This window comes from Taudactylus pleione, unplaced genomic scaffold (genome assembly GCF_031769625.1).
Source record: "Taudactylus pleione unplaced genomic scaffold, aTauple2 ptg000481l, whole genome shotgun sequence".
Classification (NCBI taxonomy): Eukaryota; Metazoa; Chordata; class Amphibia; order Anura; family Myobatrachidae; genus Taudactylus; species Taudactylus pleione.
In genome coordinates this window covers 2,634,047-2,640,489 of record NW_028284883.1, presented here as the reverse complement: position 1 = coordinate 2,640,489, position 6,443 = coordinate 2,634,047, and the positions used below count along the sequence as shown (strand labels likewise).

The 6,443-nt window shown below is 46.0% G+C and overlaps 1 pseudogene; it reads right to left on the bottom strand.

Annotated features, from left to right (window-relative positions):
• Positions 1–6,096: 6,096 nt before the first annotated feature.
• On the bottom strand, positions 6,097–6,215 carry LOC148502850 (5S ribosomal RNA; annotated as a pseudogene).
• Between the last annotated feature and the right edge of the window lie 228 nt (positions 6,216–6,443).

Genomic DNA, 6,443 nt, shown 5'->3' with positions numbered 1-6,443 from the left:
GGATGCAGTAATTGAAGGTAGTAGAAGAACTGACTGCAGTGAGGTGGGATGCTAACAGTACCAGAACACAGGAGCACTGTGGCCCATAGTAATGAGAATTATTAGAACAAGAAACACTGCAGAAGTTAACAGAAGATACACTAGTATAGGAAAGACACTGATGAGCACAGGCTTCTGCACAGGTTATAAAGCAGGACTGCAGTAGCAGTGTAGAAAGACTATGCACAAGTGATGCTGCTTACTGTAACTGCAAGCGTAGTGTGGCGAAATGGAAGACTGCACCTGAGACACGGGTAATAATCACACATACTTAGGAAAATAGGAGGGGGTGGGCTGCACCTCCTAATTACAACATAACAAGAGGTGCTAATATGCTGACATCGGTAGTTCTAATGAAGAAAAAAGGGGGGGAGCTGATGCACACTCTAAATACTAAGAATAATAAATATCAAAAAAATATATAATAAACTACTAATTTGAATGGTTTTCTATAGAGGTTCTTTGTACATGTTTGGCCAAATATGTTTTTCTACAGGTAATAATCAGCAAGGGAAATCCAGGAATAGTTATAGGAACTACTGAAGCTCTGAGAATAACCAGAACCAGATGCCTAATGCTACACCAGATATGCTGGAAAAGTCTTCAAGAAGATTCTAGGAGAAAACACAGGAACTACATGAGCTTTGAGAATATCCAGTTACCAAATGCCATTGAGCTAGTGACCACAAAGTGCTAGAAGAAGTCCAGGCAAAGAAGAAGTGTCCGTAGCCATTTATATATCCCACCCCAAAACAGCAGATCCACGATTGGTTGCTGCTGTTTAGCTGATCTAAGATCTGGAGATGGGATTGGTTTGATGCTGAGACTCTCAGCATCAAACCAATTAAATGAATCCAAGATGTCAGCAACCATGCACCAGTACAGCCATGTGGGACACCAAAACAGCTGCCACTGACCAATGTTGGAGAGAGCTATGGTCCAGCAAATAGTAGTGACCAGTGACCATCTGGACCCAGTAAGAAGGGGCTGCAATCTGGCAGATTGTGAAAATATTGACTGAGATTGTATACAGTATTTGTAAATTTGCACTATTTTCTAAGGGCTGAGACACACTACAGTATGTAATTATATAAACATAAAACCACAGCATTTATCTGCAGTGAAGTAAGCAGAATAAACCACATGGAGGATCCAGCAAGAGCTACCATCTCATTGATAAATGTATCTTGCTGCATACTTAAAGCATGAGAAACATACTGGATGCAGCTAAGGCAAAATGTTAATTTATAGGTGGATTAACAAAAAAAAAAAAACACTTAGAAATACTTTACAGATTTACACTCGCCAAAGGGAACAGTTCACCGGGTGAAGATACAGTGATAGACCAGTAATTAATTCTTGTATTGACATATGAAGTACAGTATATTATCGTTTAATGCTAACAGTGTTAATCATCCACATAGTTCAAGAAGTCCTTATTCTCATCATTGCCCTCATCACTGTTATTAACGTCATGATTACACAATATTACAGATGTGTCCTCTTGCTTCTTTGCCGCTCGCACTGCAAACATGCGCAGTCATCACGCCATATGACAAGCACCACAGTACACCATGCCGCGCACTGCGTTCGCACCATGCAATCCTATGGAGTCGCATAGCGTGATTTGACACACAAGTGACAAAGGTGCAAGAGGACATATCTGTAGCTCATTTCCATCTGTTACTCTCTCTGTTTGTGATTAGTAACAGGATGACTCGGCAATAGATACAGTCGTTTTTCTCTTCCCTTGATATCACCCCATTTCCTGATCATACATCTGGCACCCTACTGTACCTAATATTCTGAGGTCTTTCTCTATTAGCCCCCCTTTTTCAATTGAATCCCACTTTCTTTAGATGGTTTGACTATTATAATATATGTATCTGTGCAAACTTTGGGTCAATATGTGGCAATTGTAGGGTGTCAAGCAGGGCCAGCCCTAGGCATAGGCATTATAGGCAAATGCCTAGGGGCAACTGGAATGTCTAGGGGCATCCCAAGCCTAGGGCCAGCTGCATATTTTCTTTTTCTTTGAGCTGGCTCGGGTGCCGATTGCTATCTCCGCAATCCGTGTCAGCCAGGAGAGGTCAGGAGGCTGCAGCAGCAGGACACAGAGCCGGTGCTCAGTCTCAGACAGGCAGGACTATGTTTACTTTGACTTTCTGTCTGAGGCTGAGCAGCTGCAGAGGAAGCCAGGCAACATGTGTTGACCTGCCGGATCCTGTCCCAGCCACACAGGATATATATAAGAGCTGGATTAGGGGGAGGCTGATAAATATGGGGAGTGGGGGCTGATGACACTGCTATAGGAAATGGGAGACAAAGACATATGGGGAGTGGGGGCTCAGCGAGCTAATTATACTGCTATGGGGGAAGGGGACTCAGGGGGCTGATTACACTGTTATGGGGGGAGGGGAGGCATAGACAAGGAGGTTTGGTAGGTCAGGGCTGATGACACTGCTATTGGGGGGAGGGCAGGAGGCAGAGACACATGGGGAGTGAAGGCTCAGGGTGCTAATGACACTGCTATGGGTAGTAGGGGGAAACATATTGAGAGTGGGGGCCCAGGGGGGATATGACACTGCTATGGGCATGGGTGAACTCCATTATCCACATTGGTAAGAAGGGACCCAGTGTGTGGACTAGTGATGATGATATTCACCAGGATAGAAGGGGGTAGGGAGCAATCTGCAACCATCGGTTACCATTCTACTTAGATGTGCTACAACAACCTAAATGAGTGCCCTGCAAACTTATTTGCAATGGGTGGGGTGTGTGGGTCAGCCTGTACTGTGACCTGCTGTGATGGCTGAGGGGTGATGGTTGCTGTGCTGTGACAGTTGTGGTGCTGTAATCTATGCTGTGAGGGATGCTGTGCTGGGAGAGGGGTGTTTAGTGATGGATGCTGTGCTGTGATCTGTGCTGTGCTGGGTGAGAGGTGCTGTACTGGGTGAGGTGTGTTGGGTGCTGTGCTGTAATCTACACTGTGAGGAGTGTGTTGCTGGGTGAGAAGAGATGGGTGCTGTGCTGTAATCTGTGCTGTGCTGGTGGAGGGATGCTGTACTGGGTGAGGTGAGTTGGGTGCTGTGTTGTAATCTGTGCTGTGAGGGTTGTGGTGCTAGGTGAGGGGTGATGTGCTGTAATCTGTGCTGTGGGGGGTGATGGGTGCTGTGGTGTGATCTATACTGTACTGGGTGAGGCGTGTTGGGTGTTGTGCTGTAATCTGCACTGTGAAGGGTGCTATGCTGTGAGAGGGGTGCTGAGTGAGGATTACTGTGCTGGGAGAGGGGTGATGGATGATGTGCTGTGATCTATGCTGTGCTGGTGGAGGGATGTTTTACTGGGTGAGGAGAGTTGGGTGCTGTGTTGTAATCTGTGCTGTGAGGGTTGTGGTGCTAGGTGAGGGGTGATGGGTGCTGTGCTGTAATCTGTGCTGTGGGGGGTGATGGGTGCTGTGATGTGATCTATACTGTACTGGATGAGTCGTGTTGGGTGTTGTGCTGTAATCTGTGCTGTGAGGATTACTGTGCTGGGAGAGGGTTGATGGATGATGTGCTGTGATCTATGCTGGGTGAGGGGTGCTTTACTGGGAGAGGGTTGCTGTGCTAAGAGAGGGGTGTTGGGATCTGTGTTGTGTGAGGGGTGATGTGCTGCAAGAGGGGTGCTGGGTGAGGGGTGCTATAATCTGTGGTGTGAGGGGTACTGTGCTGGGTGATGGGTGCTGTGATGGGTGAGGGGTGCTGTCAGGGGAGAATGTGCCCTATAAAATGCCTTCTGAGGTGGGGGTATAAGGAACTTTCCCCTAAAACCTGTCTCTTTTTTTCTTTAGTTACAGCAGTGTGCTGTGAGGCGAGAGGGGTGCTGTGAGGAGAGAGCCTGGTATTATCTGCTGGGGCCACAAGCCAAAATCTTGCCTAGGGCACCAAATTGGTTAGGGCCGGCTCTGGTGTCAAGGATGTTGGCCTCTAGTTTAATATTTGCCAACTTTGGCTGAATATCCTCATGAACACATTAGGTATACTACTATGTGCAGCTTATTGCAGATGTATAGTTTAATAAATTGTATCAATTTGTGCACATACTGTACATTGAATTATTCATTGTCACATATTTCATTACATATGATATGTTATTGTACCATTAGTAATGTGTATTTTCTATTTCTCTGATATCATTTTTAGATTTGTTCTGAATATTATGTGTAGAACATTAATATATTTATTTTTTTATGTCGTCTAAGTTCAGTCCTATGGGGAGCAGATTTCCAGCATTGCACATCCGGATTTTCTAGTAAAGAACACTGTCACCCTGCTTGCTAACTATGGCCCTGATTCAGAGCCGGACGCTCTGACCAGAGCACTCACTCTGAATCAGGGCCCTCCTCCATTAATGTGGAGCGTCCTCCAGGACGCTCGTATAGCTGTGGGTCACCACCCACAGCATATACGAGCGTGCAACAAGATGGTTGCGATGGTCTTGACCATCGCGACCATCGGACTTGCGAGTAAAACCCTGTGGTCGGGTTTCTCAACCGCAAGGCCAGGAGTGATTTTGGCTCTATCAGAGCCAAAATCACTCCCACTGACATCACTAGTGATGTCAGTGGGGCCGGCTTCAGATGGTAGGCGTTCCCATGGGAACGCCTCCATCTGGCAGGCACGCCCCTGGCACGCCCACCAAAGGGGGCGTGCTGTCAATCAACATCGACAGCACGCCCCCTTTGGTGCAAGACCCGGAGCGATGGAAAGTCCTTCGCTCGCTGTGTCTCTAGCATGCGCATGACGGAGCTCCCTCCATCGTGCGCATGCGCAGTGGGGACCATCAACCCACTTGTGAGCGTACTGCTGCTCGCGAGTGGGTCTGAATGATCCCCTATATCCATACCAGGATTAACTATTCACCCTTATGATTTGGATAGTTAACAGCTGCCATAAGCCAGGCCGTAATGAGCTGGCCCAGGTCCCATTACTAGGGGGGCATGGCCTAATTGTGGGAGACAATACGGCTGGATCAGATGACATATCAGGCACATCATGTAGTGAGTGCCATTAATGTCACTGACGATGTGCGCTCCCACACATCGTCAGTGACATCGTCAATCGGACCTGCATGCAGGTCCAAAGGGCAACATAGTTAGCGGGGGCCATGCTGCTGGACCCTGCTCTTGCGCCATCACTCCCAGCATTGGCAAGTGTGTATGCACTTGCCGATGCCGGCACCCCGCTGAGACGCATCGCTTATGAGGTCGGTACACAATACTGACCTTTACATGGTCTTTATCAAATGCATTTATTGTATAAATATTTGTCCAGCTCAGAGTAAAGTACAAGATTAGTATCACCTGTTAATTATTTTCTTGCACAATGAGGAAATCTCATTGGTTATTGAACAAGTTGGAGTGTATTACTGAGCTGATAATACACATGAATTATTTGTAATGTTTCAAACTTAATTAAAAGTGTCCACCTAGGTCTCTTTCACTCATCTGCTGCAGGTTACCATATTAGGAGAAATATGCTTTGGTAAAAGTGCAGACAGTGGGCCTGATGCAAATGTGGATACAAATTCCATTGCAGCTGCAATCTGTCACAGATTTGTGCTTGTGAAAATAATTTGAATGAGCCTTTCTCTGCCTAGTACTTAGAGACACCCACTGAAATCAACTCACATCCGTCACTCACGCACAAAACTGGAAACATCGAAAACATTGAATGGCCATCAGCCTTCTGAGTAAGTCTAAGCTGTACAAAAAACAAAGAGCCAAGAAGGGCTAGTTGTTGGGGCACTCTTAAATCAAATTTAATAAAATGTAACCTTAATTGTTGATTATTAAAAAGCTGCGGATCTCCTCATTTTAATAGAATAGATGGATACGGCGAAATAAATATTCATAATAATTCCAGGTAATCATGCTCCTATAACTTTTAAATTACTTATTCACATCATACTGGAGTTTTGTACCCGTGGTGACCCTGAAGTCAACACAAACCAAATCAAATGTAATTACTTATGTCCCTGCTATTATACACTTAGTCCCATTCTGCTCCTAAATATTACCTTCAACACCCAATGTTCCCTGGTGGTCTCCCATCCAAGTACTAATCAGGCCCAATACTGTATAGCTTCCAAGATCAAACAAGATTGGGCATATTCAGTAAGGTATGGTTGTAGGACTATATAAACAGGAGATTTGGCGTCCTGGTGTGATATAGTTAAGGGCATTACTTCACCTTTGGTGACCGCTTTTACCTGTAAACAAGGGGGACAGCGATGGGGGTGGCATGTGGCCCCACTTATGCCAACCTCTTCTTGGGCAGGTGGGAGTGGGAAACAGTATTTGGTGAGACCATGGACCGACATACACAATATGTTGTAGGATGGTGGCGCTACATCGATGACAT